Genomic DNA, 10,033 nt, shown 5'->3' with positions numbered 1-10,033 from the left:
CCACGGCGCTCACCCTGACTCAGCCACACCCCAGCTACAGTCCGACCAGTTGCCATCACGCTCATGCAGCCCGGTTACACCCCAGCTACACTCCGACCCATTGTGATGTCACTCACCCAATTGGACTATGTCCCAGCTACAGTCTGACCTGTTTCCATGGTGCTTACCTGACCCAGCTACAGTCTGATTCTGCCATGGCTCTCACCCAACCTGGCTACACCCCACCTACACTCCAAGCCCTATCAGGGCGCTCACCCTGACTCAGTTGCACGCCAACTACACTCTGACCCATTGCCAGGGCGCTCACCCAAAGTGGCTTCTCCCCAGCTATACTCCAACCCCTGCCATGGTGCTCACCTGATCCAGCTACACTTTGACCAGGTGCCATGGCACTCACCCAACCCGGCTACACCCCGACCCATTGCCATGGCACTGACCTGACCTGCCTGCACCCAGCTACACTCTGACAATGACAAGCACGGGCTCGGGAAAGGCCCTTTGCCCCAGGGCGGGGTTCTGGAGCCAGACGTGAAGGGGCGCTGACGCCCCCCAGGAAATGTTCCAGCAGTTGCTGTCTTGTGGCCCTGCATTGCTGTGTCTCTCGTGCTTTATCCTGGTCCGTATTTTGGCCCCCCAGGGATCAGACTGGGAAGGGGCCCAAGCCCAAACCCTGAGCCAAAGGCCCTCACCCCACCGTGGGAGCAAATGGAGGAATAGTGCAGCCTAGTCGGTAGAGCACGGGACTGGGATCCAGGAGCTCTGGCTTTGCTTCTGGGCTCTGCCACTGACTGCTGTGTGACTGCCCAGGGCTGTGCTCTACCCACTAGGCCACGCTGCTCCTTAGGGAGGCAAAATGCTATTATCTTCCCCTCCTACCTCTGCTTAGTCCCAGCCCTACCGGCGGTTCCTCCTGCAATGCCGCACTGGCTGGGGTGCAAACCAGGCAGCCAACAGCTGTAATGTCTAGGTTCCTTTCGGTGAGGCAGGATTGCCCAGTGGGTAGGGCAGCGACCGAGGACTCATAGATCCCAAGGCCAGAAGGGACCGTTGTGATCAGCTGGTCTGACCTCCTGCCTAGCACAGGTCAGAGACCTGCCCCCCCCAGCAGAGCTGTTAGCGAAACATCCAGCCTTGAGTTACAAATCCTCAGGGACGGAGAATCCACCACGGCCCTTGGTGAATTGTTCCATGGTTAATGACCCTCCCTGTTAAAAACCAGAGGCCTCCTTTCCAGTCTGAATGTGTCTGGCTTCGGCTCCCAGCCACTGGATCCTGTTAGACCTTCCTCTGCTAGATTATCAACTCTCTGAGCCCCATGTGGGTATTTATAGCCTGGGATCAAATCACCCTTTAACCGTCTCTTTGTTAAACTAAATAGACTGAGCTCCTTGAGGCAACCACTATGAGGCAGGTTTCCTAATCCTTTAATCGTTGTCATGGCTCTTCTCTGACCCCTCTCCAAGTTATCAACCTCCTTCTTGAACCGTGGGCACCAGCCTGGACACAGGATCCCAGCAGCGGTCGCACCAGGGCCAGATCCAGAGAGAAAATCACCTCTCTGCTCCTATGCAAGATTCCCGCCTTTATGTATCCCAGGATTGCATCAGCCTTTTGGCCACAGCCTCCCACTGGGAGCTCATGTTCTGCTGGTTGTCCACCAGGACCCCCACAAATTGTTTTTAGAGTCCCGGCTTCCCCTCCTGTGCATACGGCCTGCATCCTTTGTTCCTAGATGGATACATTTAGCCAGATTAAAACACATATTGTTTGCTTGAGCCCAGCTTACCCAGTGATCCGGATCGCTCTGTATCAGTGACCTGTCCTCTTCACTATTTACCACTCCCCCAATTTTTGTGCCATCTGCAAACTTGATCAGTGATTTTTTCCCCAGGTCACTGATAAAAATATGTAACAGCGTAGGGCCAAGAACCGATCCCTGTGGGACCCCACTGGAAACACACCTGCTCATTTTGAGAGCTATCATTTATCCAGATTTGAGTCAATTTTATATCGTGCTAGGTTTTTAATCAAAATGTCCTGTGGCACCAAATCAAACACCTTACAGAAGTCTGAGTCTATTATATCAACCCTGTTACCTTTATCAACCAAACGTGTTATCTCATCAAAAAAAGATACCGAGTTAGTTTGACAGGATCAATTCCCCATAAATCCATGTGGATTGAGATTAATTACATTACCCTCCTTTAATTCTTTATTAATTGAGTCCATGTCAGCTGCTCCATTATCTTGCCCAGAATTGATGTCAGAATGACAGGCCTATAATTATTCACGTCATCCCATTTACCTAACATTAACTTTCTTTCTGTCTTCTGGAACTTCCCCAGCGTGCCAAGATTTATTCAAAATCAACATCACTATTCCAGCAAACTCTTCAGCCAGCTCTTTTAAAACACATGTGCAAGTGATCTGGACCTGCTGATTTTAAAAATCTCTAACTTGAGTAGCTTCTGTTTAACATCCCCCAGAGATATTAATGAATGAAAAGAATGTTATCATATGATATGAATACATTGTGTTTTTCCCAAATACAGAACAGAAATATTTATTGAACACTTCTGCCTTTCCAGCATTGATACTGTTAATTTTACCATTTCCATCTAGAAATGGACCAATACTGTTGTCAGGATTCTTTTGGTTTCATAATATATTTTTAAAAACTCATTCTTACTTTAGAATGTTACTTCTTTAACTCTGCTGGCCATAGATTTCTGGTTGTGTCCTTTTGCTTCCTTTATCAATGTTCTACAGTTCCTAGCTTCTGATTTACATTCATTACTGTCAATTTCCCCTTTCTTTCATTTGCTACATTAATTTAGTTTATGTTTTGTAGCTGTCGTCACTTCCCCTCTAGACCTGAGTTCAATTCCCTGCTTTGCCACAGACTCCATGTTTCTCAGCTCCTATCTGTACAAGGAGGATAATAACACTGCCCTGCCTCACAGGAGTGAGTGAGGATAAATATACTGAAGATTGTGAGGTGCTCACATGCTGCAGTGATGGGGTCAGATAAGGACCATGACTTCTTTATTTGTGATAGAAACACTCTAACAATAATTAAAAACATACAGGGTCAAAAATACGGTATTATCTATTGGGACAGATCCTCAGCTGGTGTACACTGGTGTAGCTCAGTTGTCTCCAATGGGGCCACGTTGATTTCCCTGAGCTGAGGATCTGAACCGATGCACCGGTGAGAATACCGCTGTGCACTGTGACGCTAGGTGCCAATGTGGGATAATCCCCATGAAATCGCTCCTGCCAGAGAAGCAGGGTTAGTCCCAGCCGCCTGGCTAGATTGCAGTTTAGATCATTCATCTACCACCTCCCCTGTGGCTTCAGCTGAAGTGGGTAGGTCTCCTACAGCTGGTCTATGGGTTTGCCCGGGACTGTGAAAAAGCAACCACATTCATCCCTGGGGCGGGGGCTGCATTGGTTGCTGAGAGTAGCATCAGTCCCATACCTATCTCATAGAACTGGAAGGGACCCTGAAAGGTCATCAAGTCCAGCCCCCTGCCTTCACTGGCAGGACCAAGTACAGTACCACTAACCCCAAATGTTCAGAAATCCTGAGATTAGCCTCAAAGTCATGAGATTTTGAGACTATCTATTCTTTCCGTCTGCTGCTCTCTGAGCTGCTGGCTCACCTGTGTGTCATGTTTGGCAGCTTTTCTCCACAGCTATAAGGGCTGGAAAGTTACTTTGGGGAAACAATGAAAGCCGAGATTCTCACCTAAATCACTTGTCTCTGGGGCTTTATGCAAACACTGAGCTTGTGAGGTCACCAGCGTCAGCCATAGTGCCCCTGGGATCCGTCAGCGTGAAAATGCCTGGAATGCCTGGGTTAATACTCTTCCTGGAAACCTGCCTCTTCCTTTAGCCCCCAGAGAAAGCTCTAGAGCCCTTCAGGACAGGACAGAGATAACATCCAGATAAGGAACCTGCTTCCACTCTCTCTAACTCCCCCGGCTCAGGAGCGGCCCTGGGAGATTTGCTCCAGCCCAGCGTCTTGTTTGCATGCTCTGGGACTCCCCAGATCTAATCTGTGCCAGCCAGGTGTTTAACTTGGTGACGGTAGGTGCAGCTTCTGCAAACACCTGGGAAGGAACAGCCATGGCAGGGTTTATAAATATCCCCCAATCCACTTCACATGCTGCTGGCAACAGGCCTAGTGAGGTCATTTCAGTCACACGGGTTTTGAACTTGACCAAAAAAAAAAAAATCTGTGCTCAGAGCGAGCAAACTGCGGTGGGCGTGTGGCCAGGCTGGGGACCAGCAAGACCTTGGTTGATCTCAGCTCCCTGCTTTGCGCCATCGCTTCCAGAGTGCAATGGAAAGCTCTGGAAGGTGCTTCACGTGCCGCGCACTGCTCCTCTTCACCTGCACATCCTGCTTCCGCCGTGCTGTCCGCTCCACGGGGAATTGGGTTGGCTGGATAGCGAAACCCTCTTCTCTGGCCTGTTTGGCCGTCTGGCCATCCTTAGACTGAGCTCATCGGAGCAGGCACTGGCTCGCCATGTGTGGCGGGGAGGCGCTCATGGGCGTGACCACAAATGCATGGAATACACTGATTGGTCATCATCATTAAGCAGTTTGGTCCAAAATAGAATTCCAGTTTCAAAAGAATTGAATGGTTGGCATCTCACTCGGCAAATTTCATGAATATTTTCATTTGTTTTATTACAAAAGTTTGAAATGAAATAAAATGAAAGGTGGTTAGTTGCAGATTGGACTTTAAAACCCCCAGGTTTTGGAAGATGGTTTCTCCACTTTTTCTCACTTCTATTTTCCTGCTCTTTTTCAGGGGGGAAAAGCAAAAAAGGAGAGAATGGGGAGGAAGAGGGGACAAAAAGACCTTGACAAATAAAACCCCAAACAACATTTTTTAAAATGAAACACAAATTTTCATTTTGAAAATTGTCATTGAAAAAAATACAAAAATTCAAGCAAAATGCAAAAATAAACAAAGTTTGGCTTGATTGAAAAGCCATTTTCAATTTTAAAAAACCTACAACTTTTTGACCAACAAATGTCAACCAGCGCTAGTTAATGATAACAATAATTAACAATAATAATAAAACAATGATCATTAGACTGTTCTGCCCGAAAAGCCAAACTGCTCCACACCGAAAACGAGGTTTCATTTTCACTTTTTGTTTTACAAAACTTGCTTTTAGGAGCTCTTGAAAACACACCTGCTTTTCAACTACCTCGTCCAGCGCCAATTTCCCCCACTCCCCCAAAAGAAGTGTCCCAATTTGTCACACTTGCTCTCTGGTCCCTCTACCCCAATCCCATCCCCAGGCAGGCTCGGGTGGATTCTGCCCCTCTCTGCCCCGTGGCAGCTGCCCCAGAGGGTTTCTGCTGCAGCTTGGCATGGCCTCGGTGGCGTGTTTGCTTGCAGGGTTATCTGGTCTGAAGCGAGTGTTGGTTTTGGCGTGGAGTTCCAGGACCACGCCTGCTGTTTAAATACCACAGCCAAGGGGGTGCGAGAAATTGAATGAAATACCTGTTGCGGTTGGAAGACACACACAACACAAACGCACACCACTCCATTCTCTGGCTACTAGAGGAAAGCCGGGGGGGGGGGGGGGGGGGGAGAAGATTCTCTGAAAAACGATGCTGGCTCTTGAGGCTGCTTTAGGGAAATAATTAGGGCCAAATTCATCCCCCATGTGACTCCGCGGAGCCGAGTCCTGCTCTCGCTCAGGCTGCTGTAAGGCCCGAGTGATGCTGGTGTGACTCCGTGGGCTCCAGAGGCGTCACATCAGACTCCCGCGGGTGTGCGTGAGAGCGGCGGCAGGGCGAAGGGTGTGCTGCCCCCCCACCCCCAGCAGGGCCAACTCCAGCTTTGGAGTGAGAGGACATGTCCACGAGTCTCTGGGCGTTTCCACCAGGCTGAATGTGGTGTAGACGCTGTTGGCTTTACACACCCACGGCCCGATTTGCCACTGCCCTGCACCCTGTGTGGTCACTTTCACCAGTGCAAAGCGGGCGTCCCAGGCCACTGCGCGCCTGTGCTGGCCTTTTGTGCTCACTCTGCCTGGGTGGGAAGGACAGGGTGGTGGCGAACCGCCCTTCCCCTGTGACTGCTAATTGGGTTTGCTGTTTACACCTGCTTCCTGACTCCTTTGTACCCAGTAGGCCAGATCCTGCTTTCACTCACTCCAGTGTAAATCCAGACTGTGCGTGAGGGGAGGAGCTCAGAGTGAAACCGAAGCCCCTCAGTCATCCCCTGCAAAGAAAGGTGCTGATTAGCAAACCACGGCACATGGTTTATCTGGATGAGCCGGTGAAGCCCCGTTAGATGGATGGAGCACTCTGAGGTCCTCTCCCCAATGTCCCTTCAGGGAAGCCGTCCTGAGGAGCTCACGCCACAAAGTGTTTCATCACGGAAGGTCACTTCCAAAGGAGGCGAGTGCCAATAAGAATCGAACCTCCACTCCTAACCCTGTAGCTGCGGGAGGCACAGAACAAAAGGAGGAATTGGGCTTGGAATCAGATTATCTCTATTCCTAATTTATCCCCATTATATTATTTCTAACAAGTAAGCGAGTCTATTTTGGACCTGGCAACCCCCAGGAGAGTAGCTAATCTGGGCAGTACACGAGCAGGCTTTAGGGAAAAAGTCCCTTTTGTGATGTGTTGGGAGCCTATTTACTAATCTGAACGCTGGATAATTAAATGCCACTTCCTGGAACACAATGAGAAAACTTTATGTAAAGCCACATGAAAGCGGCTTGCTCCCAAGAATGGACCTTTCACATTTCAGAGTGTGCTTTTGTGAGGCTGAGTGCGTGCCCTGTGTCTGGTGCACATGTGGACACTGTGTGTGGATAAATGTGTGTATTGTATCAGAGGGGTAGCCGTGTTAGTCTGAATCTGTAAAAAGCAACAGAGGGTCCTGTGGCACCTTAGAGACTAACAGAAGTATTGGAGCATAAGCTTTCGTGGGTAAGAACCTCACTTCTTCAGATGCTCTTTACAGATGCTCTTGCATCTGAAGAAGTGAGGTTCTTACCCACGAAAGCTTATGCTCCCAATACTTCTGTTAGTCTCTAAGGTGCCACAGGACCCTCTGTGTGTATTGTGTGTCTGTCTGTCTGCAGTGTGTCGCTACAGGGTATCCGAGTGTGTTATGTGTCTGTTGTCTTTCATTACCATCATAGTAGCAACCTGTTGCGTGGGTCTGATTGTATGCTACAGGTGTTCTGAGTGGGTGTGCATATGGGTATGTTGTACCATTAGTGTGTTGGGTGAGTGTATGTTGTGTGATTTCTTTAATTGTCTGTATGTTACACACAGCATGCGCACATACCGATTTTACACTGTATTTATAATACTATGACAAATAAGGAGATACAGTGTTACAAAAAATCTCATCGGCTCCAAGCGCCTACCCACAGAATGTCTTTGCACAATAGTTCTTAATTCTTCCTTTCATGTTTCAGAGAGTGAGCACAGGACATAGGCACTGCTCAATGGGCGTTAATAACACATAAGGGCTTGTCTACATGGGGAAACTGACCAGAGCAGCTATTCTGGAACGGATCTTTGTGTGGACATGCTATTCCAGAATAAAAGGGATGTTATTCCAGAATCATTATCCTTTTTGGAAGCACAGCAATTATTCCTGTATAAAGTGACTTCTTCTGCATTAGCTATTCTGGTCCATTTCCACATGCAGACGGGCCCTAACTGACGGCACAGGGCTGAATTCACCCTTGTTTATTGTAGAGAGAGCTCTTGACTGGAGAAGCTGCGTAAGCTTGAAAGCTGATCTTTCTCCCCAACCGAAGTTGGTCCAATAAAAGATATGGGCTCTCCCTGCACCCCCTTGTCTCGCTAATGTCCTGGGACTGACATGGCTACAACACGCTGCCTGCCCTTGGTTATTTATTACTTTTCTAAATGCAGCCAATGCAGCATGACAGGGCCAGTCTATGCTGCCCAGTATCACACCCACTATTTGACAATCAAGGAGACATTCCCCAAAGCAAACAGGCAGCACCCCGAGCCCCTCGGCAAACGCTTGCAAGAAGGGAAAGGCACCTGAACCGGGCTTTGGAGTTTAGGAGCCTAAATCCCTTTGAGGAACTGGGCTGTTCCCCTTTTTGTTCCCATAGGAAGGAGGCCTGGAAGGGGCAATGGGTTTGGGGTTATTTTGCTTGTTTTTGACATTACAAATCAGGTCTTATCTACCCTGGAAGACATTATGGTAACTGGAGAAAGAGTCAAGTTATAAATATCACCAGGGACAAGCAACTGAACAGCAGAGAGGGGATAGGCGCTTTCGTCGGACTGTTTAAAACTCTTTGTTTTTGGTAAATCCCCTTTAACTATAATGCCTAATAATCATCAGGGAGAAAAAGCATCTTTGTTATAGGTTCACAGCCCTTCCCTGCACACACACTTTCAGTTACAGGGTGAAAGAGTGCCCAACATATACCTCTGAACCCCGCAGCAAAACCAGGGGAGCCCAGACCATAAGGTTGGGAAAAAAGTTGGAAAAATCCCCCCTCTTCCCAGCCTTTTCTATTCCTCCAGTGGTGCCAACTCTCACGATTTTGTCATGAGTCTCATGATAATTACTGGTTTCCTTCAAGCCCCAGCTCCTGGAGTCATGTGGGTAGGTGACGATTTCAGCCTTCGTTCTTAAAGGAAAAGTACATTTCTAGCCCTTGTGGCTGTGGAGAAAGCTTCAAAATGTGTGCCCTAAAGGCTCCAAAAGCAGAAGGCAAATAAAAAGAAACCAAACCTACTACTTTGACATCATCTCGTGATTTTAAAGCTGATCTTGTGATTTTTGAACATTTGGGGTTGGCAACGGTGGTCATCCTAAAGAACCAGAAAAGGGCACGGTGTCCCATTTGCCCTCAAAACCTTTCAGGTGTCACCATGACAAACCTGGGCTCCGTTGGGACGGCTAGGTCGGACACTGTCCCTCACTCCGCCTATGCAGCTCCCAGCCCAGTGACGCCTGGATCATGACTGGCTGCAATGCTAATCATTACTAAACCCTGCGGGTTCCTTGGGATGTGTCAGACCAGCCTTCGCTGCGGGGTCTGAATGTGCGAGGAATGCGGTTTGCAGATGAGCATGTATGTTTCTGTTCACAGGCGTGTTCCTGTGCGACGGACGTGCGAGAGTCTGTGGGCGTGGGCGGCTGTGCGTGGGGAGGCTGGGTGGACGTGTTGCTGGGTGATTGTGTGTGTGGTGGTGGGGAGGTTGGTTGTACCTGTTGCAGCTGAGAATGTCCACTCCTCCCTGCTTCTCCCAGCAGGCCCCTGGTCTCACCCATGTAAAACATCCACTGGTCTCCTTGAGCCACCAAAACCCAGCACGGCTGGCGTAACCCCCTGTCCATCAGTGCCGCCTGGGCCCGCCCGCCTGCTCGCACACACAGCCTGCTGCTTTCAGTTTTCCTGTAACAGTGAAAGTTAAGCAGGGAAAAAAACGTTGCCGTTAGCGTGTAATAGAGGAAGAGAGGTAAAAAGGGCAGGAAATTTGCACCAAGTCCATTTCCCCTTGGCCCTGGGCCGCTGCTCATTCCGGATCTGGGATTTGCGTAGGCAGAGTTAAAAATAACGGGTATAAAAGAGAAAGGCGAAGGGCCGAGAGAGCCCCACAACAAACCGGCCTCCAGCCTGAGCGAGGAGGGCTGGACATGTGCAACCAGGGCCAGACAGAGATCAAAGCCGAACCACCCCCGAGGGAAGCAGGCAGCCCACAGGGGAGGACGTGTGTGTGTGTGCGCGCATTTATGTGTACAGTTGTGTGAGTTTGTGCATGTTTGGCAACACTTCCATTGCTTGTCACACCAATGACGTCTTGTTGAAATGAACTAAAGTGTGTGTGTGTGCGTGCGCATAACAGGCTAGTGTGTGTGTGTGTGTGTGTGTGTGTGTGTGTGTGTGTGTGACAGGCTGTAGTGTGTATGCGTGTGTGCGTGCGCATAACAGGCTAGTGTGTGTGTGTGTGTGACAGGCTGTATTGTGTGTGAGTGCGTGCGTGC

Source organism: Terrapene carolina, unplaced genomic scaffold (assembly GCF_002925995.2).
Source record: "Terrapene carolina triunguis isolate 2854851 unplaced genomic scaffold, T_m_triunguis-2.0 Scaffold110, whole genome shotgun sequence".
In the NCBI taxonomy this organism is placed as follows: Eukaryota; Metazoa; Chordata; order Testudines; family Emydidae; genus Terrapene; species Terrapene triunguis.
Note: the sequence above shows the minus strand (reverse complement) of the source record.